Raw genomic sequence first — 17,253 nt, 5'->3', positions numbered from 1 at the left:
TGGCCTTGATTTCTAATTTCCTAGTTTTCAATGTAATTTTTGCAAGTATATTGGTGAGCAAGGATCCTAAAATGCTAGCTAAAATAGAAAAGGAAGGGAACATCAAACACGCCTTAAAAAAAAACATAAAACAGGCCTTAAAAAAAATTGATTAAATAGTTTTTATTTAAAAAAAAACCGAACCGGACCGGCTGATTAAATAATTTTTTATTTTAAAAAAAAACCGAACTGGGCCGGACCGAACCGAGCCGAACGGTTCGGTTCGGTTTTCGGTGTTGAAGTTTGAAAAATAAAAAACCGAACTGAACCGAACCGAAGTCTAGTTCGGTTCGGTTCTCGGTTTTGGCCTAAAACCGAACCGAATCAAACCGAACCCACCCCTAGTTGTTAAGACTTAGGAGCAATTGTAACGCATGGCTAAGCCTCATAAAAAAGTCTGCGGATCAAGTGGGTCAATGAAGGCCCGCGGGGCCAAAAGCCCGCTTTGGTGGGTAGAGGGCCGGCCCGTAAAAGCCCGAAAACTATTATATATATATACAGATCCTATCCAAAGCGAGGCATCGCTTTGAAATTTCAGAGCAAGGTTAGGGTTTAGGGTCACTTTTCGGTCGCATATCCACATCTCAACCGTTCAGTTTCTAGGTACTAATGCATAGATCATCTCTGCAAAATTTCAGCCAAATTGATGGTCGTTAAGGCATTGATAACTGCCTTAAAGCTAGTACGGTTCAGGTTGGACAGATTCAGTTCGTCCATTGGTTTAAGCGAGTTAGATACCTTAAAGACCATCAATTTCGTTGAAATTTTGCAGAGATGATCTATACATTAGTACCTAAAAACTGAACGGTTGAGATGTAGATATGCGACCGAAAAGTGACCCTAAACCCTAACCTCGCTCTGAAATTTCAAAGCGATGCCTCGCTCTGGATAGGATCTGTATATATATATATATATATAATAAAAGTATGAGAACTTCCACACATATACAAACACACACACATATTCACACCCATATTCTTATATATATAAGAATATGTGTGTGTGTTGATAAATATATATTCTTATATATGTGTGTGTGTGTGTGTGTGTGTGTACGTGTGTGAAGTTCTCATACTTCTATATAGAATATGTGCATATATATTCTACATATCATGACGACGGTTGACCTAATTGATTGAATTCGAAACGAGAACCAAATAGGCTGGTTTTTTACAAACACCATAAAACATTACAATATCTCTATCAAGCGGTTGGTTTCAAATTCATTTTCCACTTCATAGTTGCTTTGGAGTGAACCTCAACAATTTAAATGCAACATATAAGTCATACAACTTTAGGAGGCAAATTGGTATACGTCAACGTCTTTATAATTAAAATTGAAATTTTTATCTTATATCCACGCATATCCATCGATGGAATATTGTAGACGTGATGTAGAAAAATAAGCACGTTTCACGGTTGTTACGCCATCGGTCAACCAAGAAGACATAGAAGTGACGAAGGTTGACCAATTTGATCGGATTCGAAAATATGGTGAAATTGATTAAATTTTTTACCACACTCATAATTTATTGTAATGATCACATCCAACGATTAGTTTTTTTATTTTCTTTGAATTGATAGACGTTGCTCTTTGGAGTGTATGATATATAAATATAAGTTTATAAAAAAATTAGTATCTTTTAAAGATTGATTTGTAAATAAAAGCCCGCAAGGCCTGCTTTATATTGACGGGCTTGGATAATTTAATTTATAATAAAGCCTAGGCCGCTACTATTTAAAAATATAATAAAGCCCAGCCCGGCCCGGCCCGTTGATGAGGCCAACGCATGGCAAATGGCAAAGGCAATTGCCTTCTAATTATGCACTATTCATTGATTTTGCCTTTGCCTTTCATTTTTTTTTTTTTCACCCATAAAAGGCAAGACTTCTATTTCTCAATCATCTTCTGTAGAGTACATTTTTTTCTTCTCAATTTTGCCCTTGCTTCTGCTTCTCTTTCTTCCTTTTCTTCTCTATTTCTGCATTCTTCCTATCCTTTTCTTGTAACAATAGTTTATTCTTCTTTTCACTTCACCGGTAAATGAATGAAAATTTGTAGATTCAAAATTTTGTATCCTGTAGATTGAATTCGTGATACAGATGCAAAGATAATTGCTCTATTTCTCAATAACTTTTTAAAGGTGTATGATTATAAAAAGGGTTTTTCAGTGTTCCAAATTGTCTTTACAAAGAAGCGGAAGACGAGGAAAAAAGAGTTACGAAGTAGCAAGGTCAAAAGTGGGAAGAGAAAAATTAGTAGATAAAACAAAGTATTTCATTTGCTTTAATTACGTAGGCTCCACTGGATTGGTTGACCTGATCAAGAGGCAAAAGCTGCCAGTGGGCTTGGTCGACCAGGCTTTTAGAGCAAGTGCACCCGTAGTCAAGAAAAGGCAAAGTCGAGAAGTCAAGAATTTGACCAGTCAAGTTACTATTCACTGCCACTGGACATAGGTTTGCACCCGTTTTTTTTCTTGCCCGGTCAACATTGTTTACTTTTCACTGTTCACACTTTTACTGTTCACTTTGCTGCTATTTTACTGTTCTTTTTTACTCGTCTGACCCGACCCGCCTGTTTCTCCCTCCTCCGGCGTCCTCCGTCCACGGACCCGGCTCCCCCGAGGTCGCCTCACCTCATCCGGCCACTCCGTGGCATCAGCCGGCCCAGACGCTGCCCCCAGGTCAAGATCGAAGCAACTTCGTGGCGTCTGTTTCTCTTCTCTCTCCGCAGCCCCTGTGACGTCAGCCACGTTCGACTTCTCTCCAAACTGGCAGCCGCCCAAGCCTGGGCAAGAAAAAAGGCATGGGCTTGGAATTTTTCTTGCCCTTGGTCAAAGAAAGGCAGAGTTTGCCTGGTTGAAAAACCACCGGTGGAAGGGAAAATAGATTGTTGCCTGGTCAGCACATCATTATTCTCCCCTTTTGCCCGAGCAAAGCAAGACCGGTGCACTTGCTCTTATTCGGGCAATAAGCCATGCGGTACATGAATGGCTGATTAAGAGGCAAGACATGCATGGTCTTGACAGTTGTGTGCATTTGCTCTAATGGATTATGTCATGGCGGGTTCAAATCATGTTATAATGTTAAACATGTCAGAATATGTAAACCCCAATTAATAAATATATATGTCAGAGAATGCAAACCTAAACTCACCCAATTTATTAGATGGGATACCTAGCTAGCACAACCCATTTAGTAACAAATTAATGAAAGTTAGCCCTTGAGGTTAGTCCAAGTGGTGAGGGAAATGAGAATGGAGTGTTGGGAACTTTTCAATCCCCCCTCAATGTAATTAGTGGCGGATCTAGAATTCAGAAAGTCCTACTATAGTTCAGCAACAGAGTTAATAATCAAGATTAGCTCAGTTTGCTGCTCCAGTTATTACAGGGAGTTATGAATGAAATGTGCCAGTTCATTACGTAGACATCATTATTTGAAATTTAAGCCTTCTATTTTGGTTTTTCTTGTTAATCTGGTAGTTACTATTGGCCTTTGTCTAACAGGTAAAGCCACTTTCAGTTAGCTATGGACTTGGCATGTCAGATCATGATAGCGAGGGGCGGATTGTAACAGTAGAGTTTGATTCATTTTACCTGATAAGTGGATATGTTCCTAATTCTGGAGATGGTTTGAGGAGACTGGTATGTAATGTCAAGCATACTGCAGCCTGATTCTAGGCAATAGTATTTGGGGGATGCCTTCTGGGCTAACATTGTTTTCTTTTTCGGTTCCAGACATACAGGATTACAGAATGGGATCCATCTCTCAGTAATTACATGAAAGTAAGTATGGTTTTAATTGCTTTACCTCTTGAAGTATGACGTCCGTAAGATGGACTTAATTATTTTTTCTCAAGGCTTTTTTAAATACACCAGTATTCTTGTGTTTCATATTGTATATCTTATTACAAAATTCGACCTAAATATTTCATTTCAAATTTTAGAAAATTGCTTTCTCTTTGGGGTAGTGTTGATCATCATATCTCCTCTTAGTAGTAACATTTACAATTTATATACTAAATGCTTGTAACCTTGAATGACAAAACCACCATATTGAATTTTCTGTTCTTTTAAGTGTTTTACTTTTTCTTTTATTGGAGAAAAAAATGCTCTTTCTTCGAATATCCTTTTCTTAAATGAAACAATTTTATATGGTTTTGATGAGGTGGTATGGTGCTTATGGTTCTTTCAATTTATATCCAGGAGCTGGAAAAGTCAAAGCCGTTAATTTTAACTGGTGATTTGAAATTTTGAACTGTGCGCATCAAGAGATAGACATTTATAACCCAGTTATCCAGATTTTGTTGTGAATAAATCTTTTTGGCTTCCTGGTTGATCGCCTTAGGAAGAGTGTCCCTGTTGTATTCATAGGACGTCACCTCAGAACACTAAGAATATTGATTTCCCAAGCTTTTCCTGCACATTGTGTCAATCCATGAACTTTTACCTACATACTCTCGCTAATACTAAGAACCCTATTTTTTTAACATTGTTCACTTTTTACATGCAATGTGTCACTTATACTTGCTAGAGGCAACAAAGATGTTAGGGTTGGTGTAATCTTATAAGTACCTTTCCTGTGTCAAAGTTTTTCCATAATCCCAAATTTTCTTAATTTTTTTCCTTAAATTTGAGTGATTGGTTATTAGGATCAGTACTCTGTCACAGAAAAACCATGAAAATCTCAACCAACATTTATATGACGAAATTAATAAATGATTTCACCCTTATCATTTATACTCCGGTCAAATACGTTGAGCTCAGCCAAAGTTCTAGTTTAAAGTTTCAGGGGGAAATCTGTACTATTGAACCTGGCCAATTTAGAATCCCAAGTGTTCTTTATCAGCATAATACTAGCAAGTCCTATACTGGTGTCACATGATCCATATCTTGAATTGTGGCTTTTTATCCTGCAATGGCTTTTAACCTTTTTCAAGGAAAAAATGAGGGCGATAAAATAAGCAAATTGGAGCATTATGCCTCTCCAATGGTTTTGCATACAATCTCAGTTTGATATATTGTTCCTTTTACTTAATACATCTATAGGGAAATAGAAGAAGTGCTGGGTTTACAGATGAAGAACGGCAATCCTTCGGGACAAACTTTTTATCCAGAGGATTTGTGGATACATTTAGAAGGCAACACCCTGGTATTGTTGGCTATACTTACTGGGGCTATCGACATGGTGGACGCAAATTTAACAGAGGTACTGTAATATCTGTATTCTTAGCTTGATTATTTCAGTTAGAATTCTCATTTCAACTAATATTAGCTACTCCAATTTTCAGTAAAACTAATATAGTTCTCTATCAAGTGTTGTTTTTCCAGTCTTGACCACAAAATCTGTGGACGTATGATTTGCGTACTTATTTTTTGCATTCTTGTATATGTTCGCGTATAAGTGCATTTGCAGGTGATGTTCCTTGCAATGGTTTATATATCAAAACTTAATTGACATGTCAACCAACTGTAAATATATTAAGTGGTTTATCTTATTTGTTACCATCTTTACATTTTATATTGTCATTGCGATTTTCATCTAGGGTGGCGGCTTGACTACTTCCTAGTCTCAGAATCTGTAGCTGACAAGGTTCATGACTCGTACATTTTGCCTCATATTATTGGTAGCGATCATTGTCCTATAGGCCTTGTAATTAAGCTGTAGGTGGGTAGGACGATGACATGAAAACGAACTTTGCGCATTGTGAATGGCTTCAAATCAGAACTCCAAGGTTCGAGGTGAAATTTTGTATTATCCTTTACCTGTAATCTACTATACTATATTTGACGTAATGACTGACGTAGTCAGTTCTTTATTACTTTTAGTAAGTTGTGATTGCCATTGTCTTCCATTTTCTGCTGTAAAAAATCAATCAAATTGGTCATTATATATTTGTGTGGTGGTTGCTATTAAAAGTTTCATGATTTTTTTTTTTTTTTTTTGAGAATAAAAAGTTTCATGAATCTAGAGGAAGTATTGTTGCACTCAAGTTTGTTTATGTGCGGTATTGAAGTTTGAAAGAGTATTAAATTCAGAAATTTCATTTGATTTCAAGGCATGCCTTTCAGTTTTAACATATCATTATATCCCGTTTATGGATTGATGTAGTGAACAACTATCTGGAGCAGTGTAACCTAGACTTCTACGATGGACTTGGGCAATTGCTCATTTTCTATGAAGAACAAAGGATTGCCAATGCTCAATGCTTGTGAGAATCAATTTCGAAAAGGAAATGCTAGACACTAACTAAAGCTAAAGGGGACATTGGACTGCCTAATCTAGCTGAACAAGAATTTTACAGACAAAGAATAAAACAAAAACCTAACAGAGGGCTGAAGGTTCAGATTTCCCATGTTTGGACTTCAAACTGCAACTGCAGGCAATCAGCTACTTTTGTCTCTTATAATACATGGCTAAAGATAACCATAGGCAATGAAAAAGTAGCTGCTGTTACTAAATAACTGGAGCTGCTTCTGAAATGGTGCCACTCATAGATTTATGAGACTCCACAACGCTTCTTGCAGCTTTGGTGAGAACTTGTCCATTGACACGGTGTTGGAGAAAAACAGTTATGTAGAGTTGTAGACATCAGCCCCGCCAATCAGTTCAGTCTTCGTTTTCTGTGTCTTCTTCAGGGTAAAGAAAGCTCTTTGCTACACATTGAATTTCAGACTATCTAAAAACCACGAGATAGAAGGCTTGAGCACTTTGAGTTTCTTATAGCATCCAAAATGAATCAGTCTGGAAATGATTCTATTACATGATTAATCTTTCAATTGCTTCCCCTTAGCCACTTCTTGTGCAGCTTGCATTAGAGCTTCCCCTATAAAATGGTCAAGACCATATTCCATGTTCGCCTACACCAAATTTAATTTCAATGCAAAAAATTTCAGCTTGTCAATTCATCGAACACCTTATGTGCATCTATCAAACCCCACTATAAGCCTGTCTAACTAGTCAAAAACAAGAGAATCAAACCGTTGATATCGAAGTTCTGCTACAATCTTTGAGTCTGAGTTTCCCATAATCTGAAAATTACGTGTTTGAATAAATCGAATCACGTCAAAGTTAAAATGAAGAAGGGAACCCTGCACGTTAAAAGACCTTGACGCAGAGACAAAAAATCCCAAACCTATTTTTTTTTTTATCGAGATCACATGGTTCCTCAAAGGCTTCCTAGGCCCAAAGACTAATCCATGCTAGGGGATCATGTCCAAAACTTTTTTTTTCTTTTTTTCATAGTTAACGGCAATTAACGATAGTTAACAGTATAGTTAACCGGAGTTGAGATGAAAAACAAAAAATTGGGGGAAGATTGATGTGTCGATTTTAATTAAAGTAAATTCACAAGCTCTAAAGCCGGATCCTTTTTTCACAAATAGACAGTTTGCGTTTTGAATAGGTCTTTAGTTTTTGTGCTGGACTTAATTTACTTGAATAAGTGTTTGTTTCCCCATATTATTCCAAGGAGAACACCTACTTACTTATCTACGAAATGAAAATGCAATCTTGTCAAATGAAGTTAGATAAGATGTTTTTGGTCCAAAATGTCGTTTGGTTGAAGAAATTAGAACTTTGTGCAAGCATGTTTGTGTAGGTTGTGTTCACTTTAGGGTCTCAACTGGAACCAGATCATTGGTGATGCTTTGCTTCTTATAACTTATGATTATGTCTCTAGGGTCCTTTGCATAGGCCATTGCATTCATCTTATGTAATTTCTCTTTAATCTCATTTTGTTTTTCTTTCACCAACCACTAAATGGTTTTGTGTCTGGAGGTCCTTGCGTTTCAAAAAAGCAGTTGGACATAGGGAGAGGTCTTACATCGATGACAGGATGTGGATGTAAGAACTAGTGAGTAAACTAATAGCACTTTCTACTTGGTTTGGTATGTTCTATAGTAAATGCTCCGTATTTTGTTTGATTTAGGTGATCGAAGCTCCTTTACCAAAAGCACCACTTGATACTGGACTTGTTTGTAACTGGCTAGCTATAGAAGGTGTACAACCTGCAATTCCGGAAAATGCACCTATAGAAGGTTTGTCTCTTAAGCTTTCTCCATGCCAGCATCCTCACATACACATTGAACCTTATGTAAGTGTCTCTTTACTCTTTATGTTGCTGGGAGAACCTCATGCAAGGTCTACTCTGAGAAGTCCTCTTCTTTTTTTGTTTTTTTTTCAGCTACACCAATTTCTGCCATCTGTAGTTACTTGCCTTGTTGCAAAAAGATTGGGCAGACAACCATTGGGAACTTAGAGGCTTCACACCGAATCTGGTTGCTTCAATCTGCAAAAGGTTAGGGTTGCTTCGTTGCTTGTGGCATCTCTTATTGACATTGTAGTAGCAGGTGGATTATGCTAAGTTCATATATTCACTTTGTAAATGATGCGAATTGTGCTTGATTTGAAGCTTCATGACTATTCTTTGTTAGTATTTATAACCTCATTTTTTTCTCACGGTCGAGTCCTGGCCCAGACTCTTAGCCTGCTACATCAGGCAAACTTACTTGAAGGAGATTGAGTGCACATACTGTTTAGGTTCTGCATAATCCTTGGGTATCTGTGTTAGATTGTTAGACCAGATCACTTGTTTGAGTTGTATCTCTGTTCAGAAACTGAACTAACACACTCATTGGCTCATTGCTATCACTCTGCCTAGCAAAGTTGCTCCAAATTACCTAGCAAAATTTTTAAAATACTGCTCCACATGCCATCTCTTTCAAATTCATAGACATTTTGGTGTAAGATTCATATCTTACCCATGGAATTCAACTTTTTTGTTTTTATTATTATTATTATTATTTTTTTTTCACTTGCTGCAGGTTTGGGCATGTCTATAACACTCCAGTCACGACTAACAAAAACTTTGGTCAATGCATTTTTGGACCCAAAACGGAACTTGAGTCAACACTGTGGTGTAATTCAAAGTTTAGTTGCTATAGGGCACAGGGTGGTAATATATCAAGCTCCTTGTCTAAGATAAACTTCCGATTATGCACCATGAAATGCCTGCAAATTTGAAAATGTTCTTGAATACAAAAGGAATAGACATTCAACTAGAAGTATATATCCATCATCTTTCTCCTGTTAAGTTTCTTCTTTCCCCTAGTATTTAATGCAGCAATTGCATGAAAAATAAAAAAATATATACAATTAAATAAAGCTAGCTGACTTCCTAATCTGGCTGCAAGTATCTGCTTCTCTTTAACTTTTTATATTAATCTTGTTTTGTCTCTTTGAAAGTTCAATGTGGTATAACAGAAGATCTTTACAAGACCTTTTCTTCTCAACTTAGCTGCACATTTAACATGAGGAAAACCAGTATCTAAACAACTCACGAGATGTAGAGATCAGTTAGTCAGCTCAGTATTTGCACTGTTTACATGTAAAGTCCATTGTCCCCCATTTTCTAGGCTATGCTGAAATCTTAATCTCATTTTTTTTAGAAATATTCACCTTTTAACTTTTCCTAGTGTGGGAATTTGCATCCTAGTCTTACTTGGGGCAGCATATTTAACTGTTTTTGCTTCTTTTTCTATATAGGTTAGCCTTCTGATACTATCAAATCTGGAGTCATATCTGCGATTTCTTGAACCAGAACTGCTTCTTGGTAAGCAAAAGAATGAGATAAAAGAGGCATGAAGCTTGGTGTGTTTACGGACCCTTGTTTTTTTTTTTTTTTTTTCAATAGAAGAAACAAATTACAGCACAAAACCTCTACAACAACCTACACCTAAACTGTCGAAAAAGAAGGCTTGGTCAACAGAGGGAGGGAGAGCCTGGGACTAACTTTGAGCTGGATGGAGATGTTCTGTCTTTGCAATGGCATTCGCGACGAAATTCACTTCTCGTTTGGTATGTGTTAAAGGAAGAGACTTTGGTAAGGGTAGCAAGGACCTTGATGTAATTAATAAGGTGAATCATTCTCCATGGTGGGCGGCAAGTACCCGAAATGCTGTCAATAAGAAGTTTTGAGTCTCCTTGTATTTGTAAAGCCATGAAATCATGCTGCAATCAATTCAGCTCGAAGGGCTAAAGTTTCAGCCAACAGAACATCAAGGGGGGCAATGCTACTACTTGCTGCAAGAATAGGATCACCAGAAGAATCTCTGAAAACAAACCCCTGCAGCTGCACTAGAATTTTGTAAAATAGAGCCATCAAAATTTAATTTGAAAGAACCAGCTATAGGAGGATCCAAAGTCACACGAAACGCGGAACGCTGCGGTACGGGAACGCGGTACGCTAGTCTTCAGGGTACGCGGTACGCTAGGATATATTAGCTAATTTTAATTAAAATAAATTACTTATGATAAATAAAATTATAAAAAATAATAAAGAGATAACCATACCATAAATAAAAATCTCAAGAAAAATTATAAATAAAAATAAATTGTCACTACTACTCAAAAATTAATTGAGTTTTTCAATCCAAGAAAGAAAAATAATGCTTAAAAGTAATTTTTTTTTTTGATGGCTGGAACCCAGTGGGAGGCTTGGCCATCACGCCTGTCTAAGTTCTTATTTAGAAGTGCCGCTTGAGTCTCTTGCTTTTGCAAATCTGGATATATCAGTTTGATGTGTTCCTGGTTGAATCAGTTGTGCATTGAGAATGGGTGGAACAGGTCTGCTTGAAGTACTCTTGGTACGCGATGATTCTTCCTCATCAACATAGTCTCTGTCTAACATTCTCCATCTCAAATCCTCCAATCTCATTGGTGAATCATCTACTTCCGTTGATTCCGGATTAATGTCCCATCTCTTATAAGTTCCATTATTGTAACCTTCGGAGAAACGTGAAAGCAGACGAATATTGGAATGAATAAAAACTAATTTATCAGCTCTTTCAGCATTCAGCCTATTTCTCTTGACATTGTGAATGTATGAATACGTACTCCAATTCCTTTCAGCAGATGAACTTGATACTGGTTGAGCTAGTACCTGTTTATTTGTGATATCGTGTGAAACAAAACATACATATATCAAGTTAGTAATTAAACTAATTAATATACTTGGTAAAAGAAAAAGACAGCAAGTTACAAGATATTGCTATATAAAAAATACATTGATAACTCAGTGAATAAATATGCTAGAGAATATGGATAAAGGTTTTAATAAGCTGTGTAACAAGCATGGATGCAATTAAGGCATTAAGTGCATAGGATGAAATATATGTTAATTATAACACAATAATTACGACAATTAATTGGAGTTCAATCATTCAACCTACGGCAAAGTTTAAAAAAAAAAAATCCTATAGCAATAATCAATCATTCAACATATGGAAAAGTTTAACAAAAAAAAAAAAAAACCTACAGCAACGTTTGAATTGCTCAGTAGTACCTTATCAGGGGAAATCTTCATCTCGATGAGGCATTCAGTAACGATTAAAGTGCCTAAGGATGGGAGCTTGACGATGAAATTTCCTAAGCAAAAGGCTTGCAGACTTTGAGTTGTGATTGGAATGCGTGAGTTCGCCAAAAGCCCAAAACCATGGGATCGCTAAACATAGCGATCCGGATCGCGAACGCCCCGCGATTGGGTTCGTTCGATCCGGAACGCGGGTCGCCAGCAGGGGCAGCGTTTTCGGTGACTTTGGGAGGATCCACATAATAATAGAGTAGGGAGCACTCTAGGTAAATCAGTAGAGGAAGACTGGTAACTTCTCCGGACTATCTTTGAAGGACTAAAGTTCAAATTTTTAAAAATAACATCATTCCTGGCCTTCCTAAGATAAGTAGCTGAAGCCAATCCACAAAAAAAGCTTGCCAAATCTGTAAAGGTAAACTGGGAAAGGTGGTCAACCAAACCATTCTAGTAATAGGACAAGATAAAAACAGATGATCTTGAGACTCAGGATAGAGACTACAGAGGGGGCAGCTACGTTCGATAGGCTGATTGGTAAAGATAGAATCACGATTACGTAATCTGCCTCTAATAAGCTGCCTAGCAAAGACTTTAATTTTTGGTGGAATACATTGTTTCCACATTTTGAGAAGAAGTTTAGAATGAGAATGTGCTGTTTTATTTTGGATAAGGAGATCAGATGCAGATTTGATCAAGAAGCTACAGTTACCAGTTGCACCCCAGAACATTTGATCCAGACAAAGAAAATAGGGTAAAGGAATTTGAAAGATTTTGTCAACAAAATCAGGAGGCAGTACAGTAGAAAGTTTAGTGACATTCCAAGCAGAAGTGGATATATAGTCAGCAACAATTTCAGAAGTGTTAATGAAAGTACGTCTTTCTTCAGGCACAAAATTGTTCAGTGGAAAAGGGAAAGCCCAGTTGAAAAGCCAAAGTTATGTTTTGACCATTGCCAGTGGACCATCTTATACCAGAAGCAACAAGGTCTCTGGAATCTAAGGGCTTGTCCGGTAACGTTTTTAAAAATGGTTTTTCAAAAATCGATTTTGAAAATAAAAACGAGAAAACAAGATTAGATTTTTGAGATCCGAAAATGTGTCCGATAGGTTATTCCGAAAGCAATTTTCAAAAACGAGAGAAGATGACGACTAAAGATGAGAGAGAGACCTGAGAAGAAGATAGCGATGTGAGAATATGGAATAAGAGAGCACGTTCTTTTTTTTCTTTGTTTTGGAAAATATATCTCCGTGTTTTCTAAAATATGAAAATGAAAATGTGAAAACGTCTATTTGTCGTTTTCCTGTTTTACGAGTAAAATAAAAAAATATTTTCAAAAATTATTTTCTGCATTTTTGAAAACAAACCAACGAACGCATTTTCAAGCCATTTTCATTTTATAAAATGAAAATGATGACTTGAAAACGTTACCGAACGCCACCTAAGATTCCACACCAAGGTAATGTAGAATGTCGTTTCTTCTTAACCATCCAAAAGGATTGTCGCGTCAAATATTTGATGGGACAATTCATTATACACCCAATTCCTAAAAATCTAATGGAAAAAACCCACCTATTATTTCTTTTCAATGCTCTACACTCAATTATTGTCAACTAGGATAAAATATTAGATTTTATTTTTAAAGAATTACATAAATTGTCATAATTTAAATCTGACAAACATAAGTCAACTAGCAAGATTAACGTCATTTTTAAATACCTTAATTGTAAATGTTTTTTATTTGTCCCATTATTATTGTAGTTTTCATTAAATTCGTCATGATTGAATTATGGAGTTTTTCTTTATATAATTTTTTGAATTCAAAGGTTATATAGATTTAAGTGAATTTGATATTTACTTTTTGATAATTTAAACTTTTTATTTTAAAGGTAACTTTTTGTACTTATTTACAACCGTGAGAGACTATGGGTTCTTGGTCCTATTACCATAGTGATTTCATTTGGTTGCTTTAGGGTAGTCTGCATGGCTTGATATTGACGTGACCCTTTCGAGGGTAGGTCATGTTGTGTAATCACTTATATTTGAATATATGAAAGGCTTGACGTTCTATTTCAAAAAAAAAAAAAGGTAACTTTTTGTATTACTTTCAACCTAACTTAAAGGTAGAGGTTAAGTTTTTAACCCAACTAATAGATTTTTTTTTTTTTTTCATCGCAAGTTGACCATGTTTATTAGGTTGAAAGTCTCTATATTATACCTATATGATAAGGTACCTAATCATTAGAACACTTTTTCTAGTTAATTTGATTTCAAGTATGTATCTGATATATAGGAGGTTTATTTTTGTATGACACCTCTATATTAGAATCAAAATTATTTTTTTTGTATCATCCTCTTTGTTAGGTTTTCTACTATATTGTACCTATGATCGTAGAAGATACGCCTTTTTTTTAGCTTGAAGGTTTTGGTATTCTAGCCTCACTTACATATAACTATTTAGTAGGTAAATTAGAAATGTAGTAGTTGAGAGTGAAAACCTATCATGGGATTAAATATATATCAGATTGTTAGATCACCAACGAAACCCTAAGGAATAAAATTCCAATACTATCGTTTCTTTCAACACCCAAAGTATTCACTGCTAATTCGTCTACAAAGATTGCAGTTTCTCTCTCCAGCAAATGAATGGAGATGGAGCCAAAGATCATAATCAAGGTAAACAAAGTCTTCAATTAAGTTATTGTACGTCTCATATGATTACATTGATCATGTGTGTGCTTAGATTCCGAAATCGGGACAAAGATCGAGGACGATGGCGCCCATATGCCCTCCTAGCGTCAACGGGGTCTCTACGTGATTCTCAGCTCTGCGGAAGTAGGTTTTGAAATTGGGGATGAAGATGAAGATGACGGGAGGATGAATTTCTCGTTTCAGTCAACGGCAGTAGTTAACGGGACGTTTAAGAGTTTTTTTTTTTTGTTTTTTTTGTTTCATATTTTTTGATTTACTGCAATTGAATACAGCTGATATGAGTTGTAAAAACAATCCACGTGGGGAGTTTTGATTGGGGCGGCATATCATGTGGCAGTCCTACATGGTTCTACCGTAGGATAGAAGAATTTCTCACGTAGATATAGAAATATATACTCAAGTCAGTAATCACAATATAAAAGTAAGGATGAAATTAAGGATGTAATTGATTATGATATATAGTCAAAACAAATTGATTTTTTAGCTTAATATTTCAAATTCTAATGGATGATAAGATTAGGGAAGAAAGATACTTAATTTAACTCTCCACAATCAGAAGGGCAAAGTAGATATATCAAAAAAATGAGAAAAACTATTAATTATTGACATATACTCTAGAAATTTGAAAAAAGAAACAAACAAATTTTTTTGGATCATACACAATTACATAACATAATTGCTCTGTATTAGGTAGAAAGCAGAAAAGTGCGCAACCCATATATATGCACGTATATTTCAAGGACTAAAATATCCAAGATATCCTCGAAATTTTCGTTTTTTACAAGTATCGATATTAATTTTAACATCTTTCTAATATGTTATTTTTAGTATATTTTTAGTTGATCATACAACTTTTATCCAAAATTTTGATAAAATTTCTATCGATATTCGATATTTTCTGGATATTTCCTTCGATTTTTTTTTTTTGAACTAACGATATTTCCATCATCTTCGATATTTTGGTCATTGGCATAGAGTATAATGTCACAACATTAGTCAACTGATCAACACAAATAAGTGGGTTAAAAGAGATAGAACAATACAAAATCAAGGCCCAGGACTGATCAACAATAATAAGTATGTCCAAAGAGAAAGAACAGTACACATGGCAGGGCCCAAGCACCTTGATACATTATACATCTTCCACCTCCAAGAGTGGTGCAGGCATGAGGCATGTATATTGATACATATATGTTTTGCCAAGTCTTCAAAGTTTCCCACCTAATAGAGAGAACTCTTCCCAAATCGAAATTTTGCACTTCCAGCTTATCCCATAGTTGAACGATTGTCTTCAGTAGTGTAAGAAATGAAGCATAGGAAATGATGAGAGCAATATTTGCTACGTTTTTAACGTTATTACTTAGTTATTCTTTTAACATTATCATTTCTAACTTAGTTATTGTTTTTAGGTAGTTTTGAGTCTATAAAGGCAAGCAAGGAGGAAATGGCACAAAAATGAGAAAGAAATAGAGAAATGAAGTTTTTTCAATCCTACCAGGAAAAGGAAACCTAACATGACTAGGAATCCGTGAGCATCCTCCATTCAAGCATCCTTGCCGTCAGCAACATTCAAGATCATTCACCACCTTTTAAGCTTCTTGCGTTCTTGAAGATTTCAAAAGTGTTACCATGAACACAACTCTTTTGTTTTCGGTTTTCTTAATTTGTAATAAATAAAAAAACAAAACAAATTTTTGTTATGATGATTTGGATGTTTAGATTACTTATGGGATTGAAAGCATGTTTTGATGTTTAATTTCCAAATACCATGAAGTATGTTAACGTTTTAGGTTTCTTGATAATCTGAAAATTGCTACTTCTACATGTTATAACTTGTTTGCTAATTTTGTGCTTCAATTCCATCATTTATGTGTTTATTGGTCTTTGGATGCATACTTTGATTGATGAGCATATAATTGACTCCATATTAAGATATGCTAGAGTTCTGGGTCTTAATAATCAAAGTGGAAAACCTATAGTTCCTTAGGTAAATGAACAATAAGCTTTACATGATAAGATTAGCGTTCTAACTTTTTGTCTTTGCTATACTGACCTAATCGGTTTTGGCACGGATCGGACAGGATCGGTATCGGTTTCTCGGTGTGGAATTCCCAGACCTAACACGAATCCTCATAGATTACATCCTGACCATTGACAAATGACCTATTTTTAATTGTAAAGGTTTAACCAATTTTATTTCATGAAGGTTTCAAACTGTGCATTGAGTCGTGTCATATTTGATTTGACAATTGTATTAGGAGGTGGGTGTGAAAAGTTTTCGCATTTCTGTCCAAGAAGTAAGAGATAGTTGTAAGTACATAAATGTAAGATGTTGGATATTCACTGACAACCACATCATCTAGGTGGCACAATTTCCCTACGGTCTACGGAAGACCTTCTCCCAATGACTAATTATTTTGTGGTATTGGATTACTACTTAACAGTGCAATGTGGTGGTTCGGGCCAATAAGAATATTCGAATTTTTTGGAGCCTAATACAAGAGTGAGAAAGAAAAAATTTGGTTTAATAGCCAATATTTGCTACTGTAGGTTTACTTTACCATAGTCTTGGTAATCTATGTTTAATTTTTGCTACCTTAGGTTTTCAAGATTAGCCACTTTACTACTATTCTATCAAATTAACTTGACTTCGTCCATTTCTCCGTACAAACATTGATTACTTTTGAAAACCTGAGATAGTAAATGGCTAGTTTTGAAAATTTAGAAAGAAAATTAGTTAATTTTGAAAGTTTTAGACTAGCAAGTTAGCTAAAATAAAACCCAATATATCAAATTGACTAATTTTAAAAAACCTAACATAACAAATTAGTGTTTTTTTTTTTTTTTTGAGAAATAGATAACTTCATTACTTATCTGACGAAGTGGTGTTAGTTTAGTGGTTAGAGCACCCACTACCTAATGACGAATTCATGGGTTCGAGTCACCATGGGGGTAGGAGTGGAATCCTTTGATCCTCTTTTAGAAAAGAGACGAAAAAAAAAAAAAACTTCATTACTTATTCATGACCAGAAGGCACATACATCATAAGTGGTCTCATGCCAAAAGTTCTAGATGGCACAAGCTTCCTAACAAATGACAAGTAACCCTCATTGCAAACAAAATGAGCTCACTTATTC

The 17,253-nt window shown here is 35.6% G+C and overlaps 1 protein-coding gene and 1 long non-coding RNA gene across 3 annotated transcripts in view; one reads left to right on the top strand and one right to left on the bottom strand.

Moving 5' to 3' along the window:
- LOC112192024 (SH3 domain-containing protein C23A1.17) overlaps positions 1 to 17,253 on the bottom strand; it is a 72,643-nt gene that overhangs the window by 16,755 nt on the left and 38,635 nt on the right. The gene's annotated exons all lie outside the window — the stretch shown is intronic.
- On the top strand, positions 3,520 to 4,286 carry LOC121052168. The gene is made up of 3 exons (XR_005808242.1): positions 3,520 to 3,683; positions 3,777 to 3,824; positions 4,245 to 4,286. It is a non-coding gene; the product is annotated as an uncharacterized LOC121052168 (long non-coding RNA).

Source organism: Rosa chinensis, chromosome 3 (genome assembly GCF_002994745.2).
Source record: "Rosa chinensis cultivar Old Blush chromosome 3, RchiOBHm-V2, whole genome shotgun sequence".
NCBI lineage: Eukaryota > Viridiplantae > Streptophyta > Magnoliopsida > Rosales > Rosaceae > Rosa > Rosa chinensis.
This window is presented reverse-complemented; position numbering and strand designations above follow the sequence as displayed.